The sequence below is a fragment of the Amblyraja radiata genome, chromosome 11, assembly GCF_010909765.2.
Source record: "Amblyraja radiata isolate CabotCenter1 chromosome 11, sAmbRad1.1.pri, whole genome shotgun sequence".
In the NCBI taxonomy this organism is placed as follows: Eukaryota; Metazoa; Chordata; class Chondrichthyes; order Rajiformes; family Rajidae; genus Amblyraja; species Amblyraja radiata.
Genome location: NC_045966.1, coordinates 5261455 through 5271339, shown reverse-complemented (window position 1 = coordinate 5271339; position 9885 = coordinate 5261455). Strand labels below are relative to the sequence as shown.

The following is a 9885-nucleotide window of genomic DNA, read 5'->3' as shown; positions in this document are numbered from 1 at the left end:
CTCCCACATTCCAAAAACATAGAGGTTAGTGGGTTAATTGGCTTCTGTAAATTCTAAATTGTCCCAAGTGCAGTTGTACAGGGTCTTGGTGAGACCACACCTGGAGTATTGCGTACAGTTTTGGTCTCCTAATCTGAGGAAAGACATTCTTGCCATAGAGGGAGTACAGAGAAGGTTCACCAGACTGATTCCTGGGATGTCAGGACTTTCATATGAAGAAAGACTGGATAGACTCAGCTTGTACTCGCTAGAATTTAGAAGATTGAGAGGGGATCTTATAGAAACTTACAAAATTCTTAAGGGGTTGGACAGGCTAGATGCAGGAAGATTATTCCCGATGTTGGGGAAGTCCAGAACAAGGGGTCACAGTTTAAGGATAAGAGGGAAATCTTTTAGGACCGAGATGAGAAAATCATTTTTTACACAGAGAGTGGTGATTCTGTGGAATTCTCTGCCACAGAAGGTAGTTGAGGCCACAGTTCATTGGCTATATTTAAGAGGGAGTTAGATGTGGCCCTTGTGGCTAAAGGGATCAGGGGGTATGGAGAGAAGGCAGGGATGGGATATTGATTTGGATGATCAGTCATGATTACATTGAATGGCGGTGCAGGCTCGAAGGGCCGAAATGCCTACTCCTGCACCTATTTTCTATGTTTCTATGTGTGTACGATAGTGCTAGTGAACGGGGTGAAGGCTGCTCGGCACGGGCTCAGTGGGCCGAAGGTCCAGTTTCCGCGTTTTATCCCTGAAGTTTAAAGTAAAGGAAAAGTCTAAAGCCTAACGTCTGCAGGTCAGGCAGCATCTCTAGACAACCTGATGTTTAGGTGACGTTTTGGGTCGGGACCCTTCTTCAGGTATGTAGGTTCACTTTAAGGGCCGGCATGTAAAAAAAAGATACATTGGTTAATATGTATTCTGTATTAAATGTTCTGTGTTCTTGGCACTTCAAGGAAATGTTGTAAACGTGTAGAATATTAATTAGGCTTAATTATTTACCCATTTTCATCAGGCAATCTCCAAACAGGCAGAAAATTAATAACCCCTTTTTTTTTTTTTTTTTTTTTTTTTTTTTTATTAGAAGTACGGTAAATTACAATAACACACAACACATATATCTTAATACATTTTTTGTACCGCTTCATTTTTTTTTTTTTTTAAAGCTTTAAGAAAAAGATAGAAGTAAGGAAAGTAAAGAAGGTGCGCAAGAGTTGTGAAGTGCAGAAGAGTGTTGGGAAAAGAAAGCCCCTTAGAAAAGAAGTTAGAGAAGGAAGTAAAGTAAGAAAGTAGACCCTAGAAAAGAAAGAAAAAGAAAGTAAGGACAATCGCTCTATTATAACATTAAACTCCGCAGAAAGACTACCAACCAAGTCTGTTTTTGTTGTTTTATCTCCCAATGCCAGGTCCTGATACCATTTATTTATTTATTTATTTTTAAAAATTACTATTGCACCTCATGCTTGTAATAGGTCCATAAACGTAGACCACGTCTTTTGGAATTGGTTTGCTTTATCTGCTAAGAGGAATCTCATCTCTTCCAGATGTAATGTTTCAAACATATTTGATATCCACATTTTTATTGTTGGTGTGGGCGCATTTTTCCAGAATTTAAGTATGAGCTTTAACCCCTTTTAATGGTTCCAAATAACATGTTTGGTAAATGGGACAGACTTAAGGATCTGTCTCACTTGGACGACCTAATCCACGAGTTTAGAAGACCCTAGATGAGTTGAAAAACCGAGTTTGATTTTATTTCAAACTTGGGAGAGCTCTTGAATTACCTCATACATTGGGACAGGCCCTTAAAGCTTTTCACATGTGACAATAAACTAAACGCAACTAAACCTGTTCCCTAAAATTCCCAAGGAGCGGCCACTTAAGTTCCATAAGAGCGGCCAAGTATATCTCCCCCAACAGGCACGTCTGCATTTAGGAGCGGGGTTAAAATCGAAGTCTCTGATCTGTTGAAGAGCAACAAGTGCAGTTAAAGAAACTGTCATTTTAATTTGGACTTTTAAGAGGATATTTAAATATCTTGTCATTTTATAAATTCTATCCCCGATGCGAATACACATCAGTAATGACAGTGACCTATTCAAGGTGGTAGTTTCACCTTTGAAAATAAATCAAGCGTTATGAATTATTAAAGATAAGAAATTTATCAATTGGCTGGTTTCATTCAATGACGTATGTAGAAAAGGGCACCTTGATGGAATATCCAGAAGTGATCTGACTATTAGTCGATCAGAGGGAAAAATATTTATTTTTTACTGTGCGTGTGATTGGAATAATGTTGCAATTCACCAGAATTTCTGCCTACAGCATGTAAAGATGTATAATAAGCAGCATTCAGTGCTGTGAACAGGAGTTCTAACGGTGTGTAGGAAGGAACTGCAGATGTTGGTTTACAACGAAGATAGACACAAAGTGCTGGAGTAACTCAACGGGCCAGGCAGCATCTCTGGAGAAAAATAAGAGGTTACGTTTCTGGTCGAGACCCTTCTTCAGACTGAGAGTCAGGGGAGAGGGAAACTAGAGGTACGAAAAGGTACAGAATAAATCAGAGCCGGCACTGATGGCCAAGGAGCCCACAATGGTTCAATTAAAACAAATGGGTAAAATAACTTTAAAATTATTCAAATCATTTATTGAACATATTTATTGGTTATTATGGAAGATAATAACCAATAAATATCGGTGGCCGATTAGGAAAAGGGGAGATGCAACGAGACCTGGGTGTCATGGTACACCAGTCATTGAAAGTAGGCATGCAGGTGCAGCAGGCAGTGAAGAAAGCCAATGGTATGTTAGCATTCATAGCAAAAGGATTTGCGTATAGGAGCAGAGAGGTTCTACTGCAGTTGTACAGGGTCTTGATGAGACCAGACCTGGAGTATTGCGTACAGTTTTGGTCTCCTAATCTGAGGAAAGACATTCTTGCCATAGAGGGAGTACAGAGAAGGTTCACCAGACTGATTCCTGGGATGTCAGGACTTTCATATGAACAAAGACTGGATAGACTCGGCTTGTACTCGCTAGAATTTAGAAGATTGAGGGGGGATCTTATAGAAACTTACAAAATTCTTAAGGGGTTGGACAGGCTAGATGCAGGAAGATTGTTCCCGATGTTGGGGAAGTCCAGGACAAGGGGTTACAGTTTAAGGATAAGGGGGAAATCTTTTAGGACCAAGATGAGAAAAATATATTTCACACAGAGAGTGGTGAATCTCTGGAATTCTCTGCCACAGAAGGTAGTTGAGGCCAGTTCATTGGCTATATTTAAGAGGGAGTTGGATGTGGCCCTTGTGGCTAAAGGGATCAGGGGGTATGGAGAGAAGGCAGGTACAGGATACTGAGTTGGATGATCAGCCATGATCATGTTGAATGGCAGTGCAGGCTCGAAGGGCTGAATGGCCTACTCCTGCACCTATTTTCTATGTTTCTATGTTTCTTAAGTGAATTAAAACTATTGCGGTGTATTTTTGTCATTTCTTGTGTTATCAGCAGAAGTATTTTACACACAATGAATAATTAACAATCAATCATTTGCCCTCATTAAAGTAGAAGTCAGTTCTTCCTCCGCATAGCCACTCCAGCGGTACACCGTTCATAATGTCACGATCAATTGTGCTGGAGACTGAATTAATACTGGGGGAGTCAGACCTGCAAAGGACACTGGCAGTGCTTGGAAAGTATTTTACAGATAGACGCAGTCAATATTTTAATTAGACAGTCAATGGATGCACACAGTCGCAGTCATCGAGTTATACAGTGTGGAAACAGGCCCTTTGGCCCAACATGCCCACACCGGCCAACATGTTCCAGCTACACTAGTCCCACCTGCCCGCGTTTGGTCCATATCCCTCCAAACCTGTCCTATCCACGTACCTGTCCAACTGCTTCTTAAATGTTGGGATAGTCTCAACTACCTCCTCTGGCAGCTTGTTCCATATCTTATTGAAACAGACAAGATTGTTAAGGGGTTTGGACACGCTAGAGGCAGGAAACGTTGGGGGAGTCCAGAACCAGGGGCCACAGTTTAAGAGTAAGAATTAAGCCATTTAGAACGGAGATAGGGAAACACTTTTTCTCACAGAGAGTAGTGAGTCTGTGGAATTCTCTGCCTCAGAGGGTGGTGGAGGCCGGTTCTCTGGATGCTTTCAAGAGAGAGCTAGATAGGGCTCTTAAAGATAGCGGAGTCAGGTGATATGGGGAGAAGGCAGGAACGGGGTACTGATTGGGGATGATCAGCCATGATCACATTGAATGGCGGTGCTGGCTCGAAGGGCCGAATGGCCTACTCCTGCACTTACTGTCTATTGTCTATGCCTCGATATTTTCAGAACACATTAAGTGTACAAGAATTTTGGAAATCTGATCAGTGTTTTAGTTTCATTTTAGTTTAGTTTAGTTTAGAGACACAATGCAGAAACAGGCCCTTCGGCCTACCGAGTCCGTGCCGTCCAGCGATCCCTGCACACTAACACTACCTACACACACACACACACGCACTCGGGACAATTTGCAATGTTACCAAGTCAATTTAACCTACAAACCTGTACATCTTTGTAGTGTGGGCGGAAACCGGAGCACCCAGAGAAAACCCACGCTGGTCACAGGGAGAACGTACAAACTCCACACAGATGGAACAAGTTGGGCTGAAGGGCTCGTTTCCATGCTGTGTAACTCTATGTATAAAATCAAAAACATATATATATCACTGCGAACTAAAATCGCAGCTAGGCTTGCAATCATTCCTTGCTGAAATTCCACTGAAACAGATTAATGGATTCAGCTCCAATCAAGCTCTGAACTCTTTCTAATTTTGCGTTAGAATTGCTGAAGAAATGCCTGATTATACCAGCCTGTGAATTATCCCACAGCAGCCGTTGAGAGTGAGAACTTCACAAGACTCTCACAGTCAGTCAATCAAAGTCATTTCAGCTACTTGGAACTTTATTAACATCATTTTCTTTTTAATCCGACCACAATTAAATTATACTAAATAAGTTAGAACTTGAGTAAAAATTTGCAGCTGAAACCAAGGATTCTGAGCGCTCAATGTATGAATCTCTGGAAATCTTCCCACTCACACCAACACTATCCTACTCCACAATCCCACCACAACACTAGGGACAATTTACATGTTTCTTACACCAAGCCAATTAACCTACGAACCTGTACGCCAGTCTGAAGAAGGGTTTCAACCAATTTCCTTCGCTCCATAGATGCTGTTGCACCCGATGAGTTTCTCCAGCATTTTTGTCTACCTTCGATTTTCCAGCATCTGCAGTTCCTTCTTAAACCACCTGCACGTCTTTGGAGTGCGGGAGAAAACTGAAGATCTCGGAGAAAACCCACGTAGGTCACGGGGAGAACGTACAAACTCCGTACAGACAGCACCCGTAGTCGGGATCGAACCTGGGTCTCTGGTGCTGCAAGCGCTGTAAAGGGCCTGTCCCACCTTCCCGAGTTATTCACGAATTCTCCCGAGTTTTCAAATTCGCAGGATGTTCGTAAGGAGTCCGTGGATATATCGTAGCGGCTCGATATGCCAGACGTAGGTACTCGCGGCTATTCTTTTTACTCGTGGACATTTTTCAACATGCTGAAAAAACGTCCCGACTTACCTGATGCCCCGAGTACCTAGGGCTGGCATAACGAGCCGCTACGAAATATCCACGGACCCCTACAGCCTCCTACGGACTTGCTACGAACATTCTGCGAGTTTGAAAACTCGGGAGAATTCGTGAATAACTCGGGGAAGTGGGACAGGCCCTTAATGCAGCAACTCTGCCGCTGCTGCGCCACCAAGATGTGAATTTAGGCCAGCCTAATAAAGGGAACTTAAGGGTTCCTAAGTTCATAAGGGTGAACTTTTACACAAAGGGTGGTGGGTGTATGGAACGAGCTGCCGGAGGAAGGTAGTTGAGGCAGGGACTATCGCACCGTTTAAGGAACATTTCGACAGCTACATGGTAGGACAGGTTTAGAGGGATTCTAAATGTTTCCGCGCTGTATGACGATGCTGACTGAGATTTTCTTTGCGTGCTGTCCCAACCCGAGATGTAATTTAGAAGGCGGCTGCGCCCCACGTGAAAGCCAGCTTTCAGCTCAGTTTAGTCCATTGTCACGTGTATCGAGGTACAGTGAAAAGCTTCAGGGTGTTGCCCAAGCGCACTCATCCCTTCAATATGAACCATCTTGTGAGACGATATTACCTGATGCTGTTAGACAAAAATGCTGGAGAAACTCAGCGGGTGAGGCAGCATCTATGGAGCAAAGGAATAGGTGACGTTTCGGGTCGAGACCCTTCCTCAGACCTGACGCTGTGATTATATGAGAAATACTGTCATTTATCAATTCTAAATTTATATCTGATTTTGGTTTGTGTTTTCTCTCCATCTTTCTTAACCTGAGCCTTTTGTTCATTTTTCCTTGACTGCAACCAAGGAAGGGTGGTGGGTGTATGGAACAAGCTGCCAGAGGAGGTAGGTGATGCTGGGACTTTCCCAATGTTTAGACAGGACAGGTTTGGAGGGACATAGGCCAAACACAGGCAGGTGGGACTAGTGTATCTGGGACATGTTGGCCGGTGTGGGCAAGTTGGGCCAAAGGGCTTGTTTCCACGCTGTATCACTCTATGACTCTAACGAGGTCCAAAGTTCACGTACTAAGGGATTGATCCACATTCTAAGTGGTTTGCATTCTTGCCATTGTAAAAGGATCCTCTATATCACAATACTGGAACTACCTTGATGAGTACAGGTGTCAGGGGTTATGGGGAGAAGGCAGGAGAATGAGGTTGACGGGGAGAGACAGATCAGTCGCGATTGAATGGCGGAGTAGACTTGTGCAGGAACGAACTGCAGATGCACTGCTGTGCAAAGCGAAGACAGACATAAAACGTTAACTTAACTCGTTACTGCAGTTACTCTAGTTACTCTGAGGTAGACAAAAATGCTGGAGAAACTCAGCGGGTGAGGCAGCATCTATGGAGCGACGGAATAGGTGACGTTTCGGGTCGAGGTCCTACTTCTGACTGATTTGGGGGTGGGGGGGGGGAAGAAGAAAGGAAGAGGCGGAGACAGAGGGCTGTGGGAGAGCTGGGAAGGGGAGGGGAAGGAGGGAGAAAGCAGGGACTACCTGAAATTGGAGAAGTCAATGTTCATACCGCTGGGGTGTAAACTACCCAAGCGGAATATGAGGTGCTGCTCCTCCAATTTGCGGTGGGACTCACTCTGGCCATGGAAGAGGCCCAGGACAGAAAGGTCGGATTGGGAATGGGAGGGGGAGTTGAAGTGCTGAGCCACCGGGAGATCAGGTTGGTTATTGTGAACCGAGCGGAGGTGTTGAGCGAAGCGATCGCCAAGCCTGCGCTCGGTCTCACCGATGTAGAGCAGTTGACAACTAGAGCAGCGGATGCAATAGATGAGGTTGGAGGAGGTGCAGGTGAACCTCTGCCTCACCTGGAAAGACTGCTTGGGTCCTTGAATGATGTCAAGGGGGGAGGTGAAGCAACAAGTGTAGCATTTCCTGCGGTTGCAAGGGAAAGTGCCCGGAGAGGGGGTGGTTTGGGTGGGAAGGGACAAATTGACCAGGGAGTCGCGGAGGGAGCGGTCTCCGGGGAAAGCTGAAAGGGGAGGAGATGGGAAAATGTGGCCAGTGGTGGGATCACGTTGGAGGTGGCGAAAATGTCGGAGGATTATCTGTTGTATGTGACGGCTGGTAGGGTGGAAGGTGAGGACAAGGGGGACTCTGCCCTTGTTACGAGTGGGGGGGGGATCGGGAGTGAGAGCAGAGTCACGGGGTATAGAAGAGACCCTGGTGAGAGCCTCATCTATAGTAGAAGAGGGGAACCCCCTTAGTAACTCTGGAGTAACTCCAGCTTTTTGTGTCTATCGGTGGAGTAATAATAATAATAATACATTTTATTTATGGGCGCCTTTCAAGAGTCTCAAGGACACCTTACAAAAATTTAGCAGGTAGAGGAAAAACATGTAAGGGGAATGAAATAAATAGTAGAGACATGACTAGTACACAAAGTAAAGACAGAATTCAATTCAAAACACAATATGAGGCAATTAATGCACAGATGAAAAGGGAGGGGGACGTGGAGCTAAGGATAGGCAGAGGTGAAGAGATGGGTCTTGAGGCGGGACTGGAAGATGGTGAGGGACACGGAATTGCGGATCAGTTGGGGGAGGGAGTTCCAGAGCCTGGGAGCTGCCCTGGAGAAGGCTCTGTCCCCAAAACTGCGGAGGTTGGACTTGTGGATGGAGAGGAGACCGGCTGATGTGGATCTGAGGGACCATGAGGGTTGGTTGGGGGAGAGGAGGTCAGTGAGATATGGGGGGGCCAGATGGTGGAGGGCTTTGTAGGTGAGGATAAGGATTTTGTAGGTGATCCGGTGGGAGATGGGAAGCCAGTGAAGTTGTTTGAGGACTGGCGTGATGTGATGCCAGGATTTGGTGTGGGTGATGAGTCGGGCGGCTGCGTTCTGGACCAGTTGGAGTCGGTTGATGTAGGTGGAGCTGATGCCAAGGAGAAGTGAGTTGCAATAGTCCAGTCGGGAGGAGATGAAGGCATGGATGAGTCTTTCAGCAGCGGAAGGTGTGAGAGAGGGTCTGAGTTTGGCAATGTTGCGGAGATGAAAGAAGGAGGTTTTAATGACATGGCGGATGTGAGGCTCAAGGAAGAGGGTGGAATCAAAGATCACGCCAAGGTTGCGGGCCTGGGGAGATGGGGAGACAGTGGTGCCCTCGATGGTGAGAGTGGGGTTATTGATTTTGCTGAGTGTGGCTTTGGCCTATGAGGAGGAATTCTGTCTTATCGCTGTTGAGTTTGAGGAAGTTATGTTGCATCCAGGTTTTTATAGCTGACAAACAGGAGTTGATATGGGAGAGGGGGGGGGTTGTGGGGGAATTTGGTGCCGAGGTAGATCTGGGTGTCATCGGCGTAACAGTGGAAGTCCAGGTTGAAGTGGCGGAGTATCTGACCAAGGGGGAGGATGTAGATGATGAAGAGGAGGGGGCCGAGTACGGAGCCTTGGGGAACGCCTTGAGTGACTGTGGCTGTAGCAGAGGTGTGGTTGTGGAGAGAGATGAAGTGGGATCTGTTGGAAAGGTAGGAACGGAACCAGCTGAGTGCAGAGCCTTCAATGCCAAGGTCCTTGAGTCTGGTGAGCAGGATGTTATGGTTCACTGTATCGAAGGCTGCGCTCAGGTCGAGGAGGATGAGGATGTTGAGGGAACCAGTGTCAGCAGAGGTGAAGAGGTCGTTGAGGACTTTGAGGAGAGCAGTTTCTGTGCTATGGAGGGGGCGAAAGCCAGATTGGAGGGGTTCAAGTAGGTTATACGCAAGGAGGTGGGAATGAAGTTGCGACGCAACGATACGCTCCAGGGTTTTTGAAAGAAAGGGGAGGTTTGAGATTGGGCGGTAGTTAATGAGAGAGGAGGGATCAAGACCAGGTTTCTTTAAGATTGGTGTAACAGCAGCAGTTTTGAAAGCAGAGGGGACAATTCCTTGGGACAATGAGGAGTTGAAGAGATTAGTGAGGTAGGGGCAGAGTACGGGGAGGCAGGACTTCAGCTGGGAAGTGGGGAGAGGGTCGAGGGAGCAGGTAGTGGGTTTGGAAGAGCTGATGAGTTTGGAGATTTCAGTAGGGGTGACCAGGTCAAACTGGGAGAGGAAGCAGTATGGAGGAGGGGTAAGGAGGTCAGTGGAGATGTTGAAAGGAGGGGCCTTGGTAGGTGGTGGAGTAGATGCTGGGGAGTCGGGTACAGGGGATAAAGATTGATAGATGGTGCTGATTTTATCAGCGAAAAAGTGGAGGAATGAGTTGCAGAGAACCGGAGTAGAGGTAGGGAGAGTGTTGGCTCGAGGCTT

General features: G+C 46.0%; 1 long non-coding RNA gene across 1 annotated transcript in view; it reads left to right on the top strand.

The window, feature by feature from the left end:
- The first annotated feature begins 2224 nt into the window (after positions 1 to 2224).
- Positions 2225 to 9885, top strand: part of LOC116978737 — a 19544-nt gene continuing 11883 nt past the window's right edge. The window contains exons 1-2 of the long non-coding RNA XR_004413531.1: positions 2225 to 2236; positions 9552 to 9555. This is a non-coding gene — a long non-coding RNA (uncharacterized LOC116978737). The remainder of the gene's footprint in view (positions 2237 to 9551; positions 9556 to 9885) is intronic.